This window comes from Mustelus asterias, chromosome 18 (assembly GCF_964213995.1).
Source record: "Mustelus asterias chromosome 18, sMusAst1.hap1.1, whole genome shotgun sequence".
Taxonomy (NCBI): Eukaryota; Metazoa; Chordata; class Chondrichthyes; order Carcharhiniformes; family Triakidae; genus Mustelus; species Mustelus asterias.
The window spans coordinates 20,863,869-20,874,876 of NC_135818.1; positions in this window are offsets into that span (position 1 = coordinate 20,863,869).

Below are 11,008 nucleotides of genomic sequence, written 5' to 3' on the forward strand. Positions count from 1 at the left end.
ACCAGGATTGGGGTAACGGTGTAGCCAGGATTGAGGTAATGCTGTAGCCAGGATTGAGGTAATGGTGTAACCAGGATTGGGGTAACGGTGTAGCCAGGATTGGGGTGACGATATAGCCAGGATTGGGGTGACGGTGTAGCCAGTATTGGGGTAACGGTGTAGGTATGGGTGGGGAAGTACAGATGGCGAAGATTGAGCGGGCATTGTCAGATTGGGGCAGGGGGTAATGGTTGGTGGGGATTGAGATGGGGTAACGGTTATAGATTATGGGTAGGGAGGTTATGGGTTAGGGCAGTTTGGAGTTGGAAGGTTGCAGTCAGTGAAGATTGCCTTGGGTGGCATGGTTTATGGAAATGGGGGTGATGGAGGGGTTAGAGTAGGAGATCAGGATGGAGTGGTTATCATTGCTGGACATCAGGGTTACAGTCAGTTTGGAGTAAGAGAGTTAGCGTATCAATTTGGGGGTTTACAGGCAAAGACTGGGATTGAGGTCGGTGGAGATCTGTGTGGGGGTTACAGTCGGTGGAGGTTACAGTCTGTGGTGGTTTGTATAGAGGTTACAGTCGGTGGAAGTTACAGTCGGTGGAGATTTGTGTGCAGGTTACAGTAGGATCAGTGTGTGGAGGATTACAGTGATAGAGATCAGTGGGAGAGGGGCAACAGTCAGTGGAGATCGGGATGGGAAGTTTACAGTTTGTGGAGATCGGGAAGGGGGGTTGGGGGCTGCAGTCAGTGGAGGTTGGGGTGGCAGTTTTTGGAGATGATTCGGAGATATGATCGTGGTTACAGTTTATGGAGAGCAGGATGAGAGTTGCAATCAGTGGAAATGTGTGTGGCAGTTACAGTCAGATGAGTTGGGAGTGTTTACTGTCAGTGCAGATTGGGCCGGGCTGAACACTGTCAATTGTGGGGGGATACAGTCAGATCGGAAGGGTGGTTACAGTCAGTGGAGATTGGGTGAAGGTATTACAAGCGGAAGATCAGGTAGGGGAGGGTGTTACAGTCGACGGGGGATCGGGTGGGGAGTTACTGTTGATGGGAGATCGGGTGGGGGGGTTACAGTCGATGGGAGATTGGGTGGGGGGTTGCAGTTGATGGGAGACTTGGGGGGGGTTGTTACAGTCAGTGAGAGATCAGGTGGGGGGGTTACAGTCGCTGGGAGATGGGGTGGGGGGGTTGCAGTCGCTGGGAGATGGGGTGGGGGGGTTACAGTTAATGGGAGATCGGATTGGGGGTTACAGTCGATGGGAGATCGGGTGGGGGGGTTACAGTCGATTATTGTGTGGGGAGTACAGTCAGCAGAAGTTGAGTGAGGGGTTATAGTCTGCGGAGGTCAGGGTGAGGGGTTACAGTCTGCAGAGGTCAGGGTGAGGGGTTATAGTCTGCGGAGGTCAGGGTGAGGGGTTACAGTCTGCAGAGGTCGGGGTGAGGGGTTACAGTCTGCAGAGGTCAGGGTGAGGGGTTACAGTCTGCGGAGGTCGGGGTGAGGGGTTACAGTCTGCGGAGGTCGGGGTGAGGGGTTACAGTCTGCGGAGGTCAGGGTGAGGGGTTACAGTCTGCAGAGGTCGGGGTGAGGGGTTACAGTCTGCAGAGGTCGGGGTGAGGGGTTACAGTCTGCAGAGGTCAAGGTCAGGGGGGGGGGGGGGGGGGGGGTTACAGTCTGAGGTCCAGGTTGGGGATTACAGTTGATGGAAATCAGTGGGGGCTGAGTTTAAACTGAACACTGGGTGACGGTTCTCTGACCCTCACCGATCACAATCTAACTTTGAATTTATATCACAGGCAACTTGCTTGCGTAATGGGCAATTAAGAACGTTTTCTTCCCATGCGATGAATTGATTGCTTTTTTTGGAATCACACTCACACTGCATTACATTTCCACAGTGTGTGATGAAATAATTGAGTTTATAAAAGTTATATTCAGTTCATAAAAACAAACTAATTGTCGGGCGGCACGGTAGCACAATGGTTAGCACTGCTGCTTCACAGCTCCAGGGTCCCGGGTTCGATTCCCGGCTCGGGTCACTGTCTGTGTGGAGTTTGCACATTCTCCTCGTGTCTGCGTGGGTTTCCTCCGGGTGCTCCGGTTTCCTCCCACAGTCCAAAGATGTGCGGGTTAAGTTGATTGGCCAGGTTTAAAAAATTGCCCCTTAGTGTCCTGGGATGCGTAGGTTAGAGGGATTAGCGGGTAAATATGTGGGGCTAGGGCCTGGGTGGGATTGTGGTCGGTGCAGACTCGATGGGCCGAATGGCCTCCTTCTGCACTGTAGGGATTCTATGATTCTATGATGGAGGTGTAACTGGCCTTACATTGAGCTGCACACTTTATAACGATGCAGCAAAAGTTCTGGGGTGGTTTTCTGGCCGCATTGCCCTCAGCGCAGATTGTGTTGGGACTCTCAGGGTCACAGAATCATGGAACATTTAGTACCGGCGAGAAGCCTCTTTGGGAGTCTCCGTGCCCCGGACATAGTCTGGATCTGGCCCAGAGAGGACTGGATCCAGATTAGCCTATTTAAATATTCATGGCCAGTGAAGCCCCCCAGGTAGTTGGGGACATGACTGGGCAGTGCCCACCTGGCACGGCCCCCTGACAGTGCCAACTTGGCACATCCCTGGCACCCCATACCAACTAGCTCTGTCAGGTTGGCACTGCTGGAGTGCGAGGAGGCAGGGCCAAGGGTGCACGGCCTGAGGGGAGTTGGGGGCCTGAAAGGGAGGGGAGGGGAGGGGAGGGGGGGGGCAGCACATGAAAGGGGTATGAAGGAGTGGAGCAAGAAGTGGGGGACATAAAGGGGGACCCATTGGGAAGGTCTCAATGTCTCAATGCTAGCAATCTATGTTTGGCATTGGGGGGAGATCAGACTGGCAATTTAAGTTGGGGTGAGGGTGGCGAAACATCCCTTCAATGATGGGTGGGGTGTCCTGTTGTCCATGGGGGGAAGGGGATGGGGTGTCCGTGAAGCCTGGTTTGCCTGCATGTGTAGGCCTTGCCCCTCTCAGAACTGGTGCAAAACTCACCCCTCACCCAAAAAATGACTAAATGAGGGAAGATTGTGACCCAATTCGTGACGGACATGTCATAGTGGCTTTCTTGCCTGAAATGAGACTTTGGGAAAATTCTGCCCAATGTCACTGTGGGAGTTGTTGGGAGCGTTGCTTTGTGCTCTGAAGGTGAAGCGAGGCTGTGGATTTTGAATGGTCTCACTGTGTGTTGGTGGGAGCAGTGGACAGAGGCGGGGGGCTGTATTGTTGAGGAGTGGGGTTGAAAGTGTTTGTGAAGATATTTTATTAGTTTTGAAAACTTTTGCGAAGGAGAAGAGGGCTTTCACAATATTTAGTTGTACTTTAGCTGGATAGCATTGTAAGCTGTAACAGTTAATAGTAATACCTCCCAATTAACATTACATCAGGATAATGAGAATGAAGCCACATTCACAATGTAAAACAGACATTGGCTCCTATTGGGGTAGTTTTAAAGCTGGAAGCTCTCTCACATTGCAAATGGAAGGATATTAACACATGAGGAATTTGTTTGGCCCCCCAACCCAACCAATTCCCCCCACCCAACTCCCCCACCCACCCAACTCCCCCCACCCAACTAACCCTTCCCCCACACCCACACAACTCCCCCCACACCCACCCAACTCCCTCCACCCCCACACCCACCCAACTCCTCCCACCCCCACCCAACTCCTCCCCCCACATCCACCCAATTCCTCCCCCCCCCACACTCACCCAACTCCTCCCCCCCACCCCCCCAACCCAACCAACTCTTCCCCCCCACCCCTATCCAACTCGCACCACCCAACCAATTCTCGCCCCCACCCCCACTAACTGCCCACTAATTACCCTGCCTACCCCCATACCCCACACCCAACCAACTGCCCTGCCTCATCCTCCCATACCTCCACCCAACCTACAGAAGGATCATTTAATTCCCAAAAGTTGGCTGGAACCTTCTGGCTGTTCATGCCGGGGGGGGGATCTGTTGGCACTACCGATGGCGTACCGGCACCCCAGGTTTCCCAGCAATGTGGGGTGGAGTCTTTGGGTAAGATGCCACGGGGAGGCCAGGGAATCCAGCAGGTTTAACTCTGTTTCTCTCCACAGATGCTGCCAGATCTGCTGATTTCCAGCCCGTTCTGTGATATATTTTCTTAGTGTCCATCTCTGTATAATTCCTTTACCTTGGTGGCAGTGAGATCGGATCAGTGCAAGGTGTGACTGTGCATCCAGCTCCCAGCATGTGACATGGTGACATCTTCAATCTTATATCCCAAATTGAGGTTTAGAATGTTGTTTGCAATGGCCGTGTGTGTGAAAAGTTGGCAGTACAACATGCAGACAGGTGAATGAACCTACTTGCCTCGTGTTTAGACAAACACACTGGGAACAGAATGTGCAACTCTATGTACATATTTTAAAAATAAATTTATATAAACCCTCTGACCCCGGGCCAGTGCCCGGTCCCAAAAAAAAAGCTTTAGTGACACTTAAATGGGGAAATCTTTGTACACTTGTTGCAAAATCCTTTCCCTGGCCTCTTGGGATTCTGGGGGCAGAAGCTCGGATCCATGAGGTTCAGTGCAAACTGCAGCAACATTGCAACACGGCCGTGCGCGGATACAGTGTAGAGAGATCTGTCAGACACATGTCTCTCCTGACACGGGAGCTGGTCAGCGCAGTCCGCTGCCTCACTAACCATCTGGACCAGTAGCTTTTCTTGGAGCCGTCCCGGGGTGGCAGCAGCGCCCAGCCCGTTCTCTCTTTTTATTTTTTTAAATAACATTAACTTAACTTCTCATCCCGCAACCGTGGCCACATCGGCTTTGTCCTCAGGAGCTGTCGCACTGCCCTCATCTGATAACTCTCACTCCTAGCTGGAGTAAACTGAGGGATGCAGCTTCTTTTGCCAGCTGTGCCACTCGCTGCCTCTGGCACTGACCAAGAGTTTAAAAGAGCTTTTAGTCCTCAGCATTTTACACAGTGGAGTTAATCCTGGTATCTCACCGGGACTGAGGGGGGTAGGATCAAAGTCGTGACCTCTATCTTGTCACGTACAATATCTAGACTTTGTTCTTTACCTTCGCCAGTTTTTATCTTGAACTGTTTGTTTTACCTTTAAAGGTTGGTGTTGTCATGGTAACACATGATACTTTGCCCTGTGTTTGGCACAGAGGAGGACACAATCAAACTACTAAAAAAGGAAATGCTGAAGGCCATTCAGCCCATCTAACTCATTCTTTTAAATGATCTCAACAACAGCTTGCATTTATATAGCACCATTAAGATAGTACAGCCTCCCAAGGTGCTAATTTTAAAAAAAAGTTTATTTACTAGTGTCACAAGTAGGCTTACATTAACGCTGTAATGAAGTTACTGTGAAAATCCCCTAGTCACCACACTCCGGCGCCTGTTTGGGTGCACTGAGGGAGAATTTAGCACGGCCAATGCACTTTCGGACTGTGGGAGGAAACCGGAGCACCCGGAGGAAACCCAAGCAGACACGGGGAGAACGTGCAAACTCTACACAGACAGTGACCCAAGCCGGGAATCGAAGGCAGCAGAATGTGAGGCAGCAGTGCCAACCACTGTGACACCGTGCTGCCCTACTGTGCCACTACAGAGAAGCATATTCAAACAAATATTGAGTCAAGGAAGGAGCCATTAGGAGAGGTACTATTTGCATTACACAAGCGCCAGGCAATGACCATCTTCAGCAAGACAGAACATCTCGTTCAACAGCTTTGCCATCACTAAATCCCTCTGGGGGTGGGGTTACCATTGACCAAAACCTAATTGGACCAGCCATACACTGTGGCTACAAAAGCAGTAAGAAGTCGAACAACACCAGGTTAAAGTCCAACAGGTTGACCTTGAAACCCTTAAAGTCCAACAGCTTGTTCCAGATACCACCCTCTGTGTGAAAAAATTGCCCCTCTCACCTTAAACCTACGCCCTCTAGTTTCAGACTCTCCTACCTTGGTGAAGAATGCTTCCTGATGAGTTTGCTGTGTGCTGAGGCAGCTTTTAAAAATGGTGTCAGCATCATGGGGTCGCTAAGTTGATGACAGGGTGGGTGAATCAGAGGCCCCCCACCAGCGATGCATCATGGAACCTCTGATTGCTTTCTTTTCCTTCCAAGTTCCACACTAAATGGTGGAAAAAGCCGCCATTGCCTCAGCGCTGCTTTCCCCACCCTACATCGGCCTTTGCCATTATCAGGGAAAATCTCGCCCACAGTGGCACAGCCACGATGGGCCAAGTGACCACTTTCTGTGCTGTAAACTTTCTATGGTTCTGTATTAACTCCCCTAAACCCTTCCACTATATCCAAGGTCCCAGTCAGGAGTGTGATGGAATACTCTCCACTTGCCTGGATGAGTGCAGCTCCAACAACACTCAAGAAGCTCAACACCATACGGGACGAAGCAGCCTGCTCGATTGCCACCACATCCACAAACATCCACTCCCTCCACCTCACAAGCCTGGATTTTTCGCCTCCGTTTGCGTTGGGTGGGTTTCGTGACGAGAGCGGAAAGTATCACAAGAAGGCCAAAGAGGATGGATGCTAGGTAATGCAGGGTGCCATTTGGATGCCAGATTGATGTCAGGATGTTGCCGGAGGATGCACCTCGTAGAGTCATAGAGGTTTACAGCATGGAAACAGGCCCTTCGGTCCAACTTGTCCATGCCGCCCTTTTTTTTAACCACTAAGCTAGTTCCAATTGCCCATGTTTGGCCCATATCCCTCGGTAGCCATCTTACCCATGTAACTATTTAAATGTTTTTTAAAAGACAAAATTGTACCCGCCTCTACTACTACCTCTGGCAGCTTGTTCCAGACACTCACCACCCTCTGTGTGAAAACATTGCTCCTCTGGACCCTTCTGTATCTCTCCCCTCTCACCTTAAACCTACGCCCTCTAGTTTCAGACTCTCCTACCTTGGTGAAGAATGCTTCCTGATGAGTTTGCTGTGTGCTGAGGCAGCTTTTAAAAATGGTGTCAGCATCATGGGGTCGCTAAGTTGATGACAGGGTGGGTGAATCAGAGGCCCCCCACCAGCGATGCATCATGGAACCCCAGATTGCTTTCTTTTCCTTCCAAGTTCCGCACTATATGGTGGAAAAAGCCACCATTGCCTCAGCGCTACTTTTCCCATCAGGGAAAATCTTGCCCACAGTGGTGGCAGTGTGTACCATCTACAAGGCGCACTACAGGAACTCACCAAGGTTCCTTCAACAGCACCTTCCAAACCCATGGCCCCTACCACCTAGAATAGACACAAGGGAAAAGTGGCACCTGCAAGCTCCCCTTGAAGTCACAAACTATCCTGATTTGGAATTATATTGCTGTGGCTGGGTCAAAATCCTGAAACTCTCTTCCTACTTCCCTGGGCGTACCGACACCATGTGGAATGCAGCTCAAGACGGTAGCTCAGGTCACTGAAATGGAACTTAAACCCATGACCTTGTGGGTCACAGGTCAATGCTATGGTTGACTAGTGTGTTCAACCACTGGGTATATCTGATAGGTACAATGAGACAGCTTCCTCCTGAGGTGCTTGTGCTTTCTCTCAACCCAGCCTGGATCCATCAAATGTTAAAGAGAAACACCACACTGCAGGAAATCTGAGATAAAAATACAAAATGCTGGAAATACTCAGCAGGCCGGGCAGCATCCGTGGAAAGAGAAAGAGTTTACATTTGGGGTTGATGACCTTTCATCAGGATCCTCCTCAAAATGTTTCCCATTTCCCACACTGGCCACTGCTCCCTCATAGAATCCCGACAGAAGGAGGCCGTTCGGCCCATTGAGTCTGCACTGACTCAGATAGAGTAGAGTAGTGCTGGCCGAAAAATAAGCCTCCCAGTCTAATTCCACTTTCCAGGCCCTCTCCCCCGCCCTATCCCCGTCACTCCCCCATATATTTACCAGGCCTCCATCTAACCTAGACATCTTTGAATACTAAGGAGCAATTTAGCATGGTCAATCCACCTAGCCTGCGCGTCTTTGGACTGTGGGGGGAAACCGGACCACCTGGAGGAAACCCACGCAGACATGGAGAGAATGTGCAAACACCACACAGTCAGTGACCCAAGGCTGGAATTGAACCCACATCCCTGGCACTGTGAGGCAGCAGTGCCACCGTGTCGCCCCACTCTCTCAGGGTCATTTCTAATTAGTGCCAAACTAGCAAAAGGATTGTGTTGCAACATTTTCCCTAAACCTCTCTACCTCTCCCTGTCTCTTTTCGAATCTACCTCATTCTAATATCTCCTAATGTGGCATGGTGTCAGATTCTGGGTGATAATCACTCCAGTGTATCAGATTAGGGTGTTTTACTATGTTGAAGTGCTATATAAATGCAAGTTTATATAGCGGCTCACAGCTTCGGTGAAGAGATTACCCCTCAGTCTGGGTCAGATCTGAACTCAAGCCCCAGGTTTGAAAGCTCTTTGTCTCATCCACCGGGGCACCAACTTTCGAACGTAAATGATTTTTCTCTAACGAAAGAGAGCACACGCGTGTGTAATGTTATCATTCCAGAACTGTCACACAGTACAGACTGAAGAACACATTGCCTTTTATAGTGCTGTTATTATGTTGGTGGGAGTGAAGTTTTTTGTCTTGTGGTCACGTCACTCAGTCAAGGTACAAGTGGTGGATTAGTGATGCTAAATTACCCCTTAGTGTCCCAAGGTATACAGGTTAAAGGGATTGTTCGGCTAAATATGTGGCGTTACAGGGATAAGGTCTGGGTGGGATGCTCTGTCGGTGCAGACTCGATGGGCTGAACGGCCTCCTTCTGTAATGTAGGATTCTATGATTCTAACCACAGTTGTTACATGTGGTCATGGTGTGTGGCAGTGCCAGGCAGTCACATCGATACAACACAGCGCAATGTTCAAGTGTTCGGATAGGGAAACTTTGAGTGCAAACTGACCCCTTCTCACAGGGAGAGAAGGCAAAGTTCAGAGGAAGTTTCAGGGAGTTTAACATCACATCACCATAGCCTGTTTGCTCTCAGCATTTTGAGATCTGAGATGGTTCTCTAACAGCCTGGCGCTGAGAGATTAGAGAGAGCAGCCCCTATCAGCTCAGAGCTGTGGGCGTGGATAAAACCTTTCTGCGGACAAACATCACTCACTGCACGTCTGCCCGGCTGGTTTCGTGTGGCCGGAAGCAGCAGCAGATTCACTCAGCTCCAACACTTGGACATTTTTGGACAAAACCTGACATTTATACAGCCCTAATCATACCTGACTAACATCGCCAAGTGCTGTTCCCCCATAGAAGCACAACGTTGGACAAACACTTTACAGCGATCAGGAGTGGCTGCAGTTCACATCCCTAACCAGAGGGTGTTGAGGACAACTATCACGTGCCAATTGTCAGCCCTCTGAGGTCAGCTGAGTTGACACATACTGGGAGTGAACCGAGCAGCCTTCTTGATTGGTGGGGCTTTATCTATCCATTGCCTTTAGCACCTGGGTGATTCCAGACATGCAACAGTGAGCCAGTGGACTATATATGGCCCATAGATGCCATTGTGTGGAAACCAATAATTAGCCCAGAAGTTACAGGATTGCATGCCCAACTTTCAAGGGGCAATGAAGCAGCAGGTACTGGGTGATACACCGGGCGAGGGTGTTAGAGAGTTCTCACACCAATCACAGGCAGACACAGAACTGAAGTCCATTCACCCCCACTGAGCCTGTCCCACCATTCTATCATGCATCTTAACCCTACACTCCTTTGCTCCATATCCCTTGACATCTTTACTGCACAACCATCTACCAATTTCAGTACTACAAGCTCCACATCTTTGGAGGGGTGGCAAGTTGCAGATTTCCACCAACATTAGTGTGGAAAAAGGACTTCTTGAGGATTTTCCTGAGCAGCCTTGTTCTAATTTGAAGACAGTATGCCCTGGATTCTCCTGCCAAAGGGAATAGTTACTCCCCAATACCCCATTGACTCCTTTTATAGAAAAGAATCATAGAATACCTACAGTGCAGAAGGAGGCCATTCGGCCCATCGAGTCTGCACTGACAACAATCCAACCCAGGCCCTATTCCTGTAACCCCCACATATTTAGCCTTGCCAGTCCCCCTGACACTAAGGGGCAATTTAACATGGTTAATCAACCTAACCCGCACATCTTTGGAGTGTGGGAGGAAACTGGAGCACCCGGAGGAAACCCACGCAGACATGGGGAGAATGTGCAAACTCCACACAGACAGTGACCCGAGGCCAGAATTGAACCCAGGTCCCTGGCGCTGTGAGACAGCAGTGCTAATAAACCGTGCCGCCCATCGCTTTGATCAGATTACCCCTCAACTGTGTTAACTCAATGGAGCACATTTGTGCAGGCTGAGATCACTCCTTGGCAGAGGGAACACATGAGGGGGGTCTCACTGGAAATATCACTTCATCAAGATTGAGGTACTGGGCTTGTGGAGGCCAAGGCAGGGTTCTCCAGATGGAAGCCTGAGGTAATATGGAAACTGAGCGAGCAAACAGAAGTGTTTAAAGGGGGAACCTGGAAAGGCTGGGAGTCTGAAATGAGAACTGAAATTGCTGAAGTACAGAGAAGGCCCATCGATGTTTATACAGAGAGAAAAAAAACAGATTGATGTTTCGTGTACAGATCCCTGCTCAAAACTGGAAACGGAATCCCTTCAATGAGGCTGGAGAAGTGAAAGAGGCTCAGGGAACAGGAAAGATGGAAGTCCCCAGAATCAGCTGTCTGAGCTTGGAGGAAAGACCAGACAGAAGTCTGGAGGAGAGGCAACGGAGAATCTTAAGGGCAATCGGGGGGGGGCTAAATCTGGAAGGCTGCTCGACATTTGTGAAAGTGGAACAGGTTCAAACTAGTGAACGGGAAACTTTGTTAATATGGCGAGATCCCTCAAACCAATTATTGACTGAGACAAGTGAAGGAAAATGTTTAAATTTTATTCATTAGTGTCACAAGTAAGCTTACATTAACACTGCAA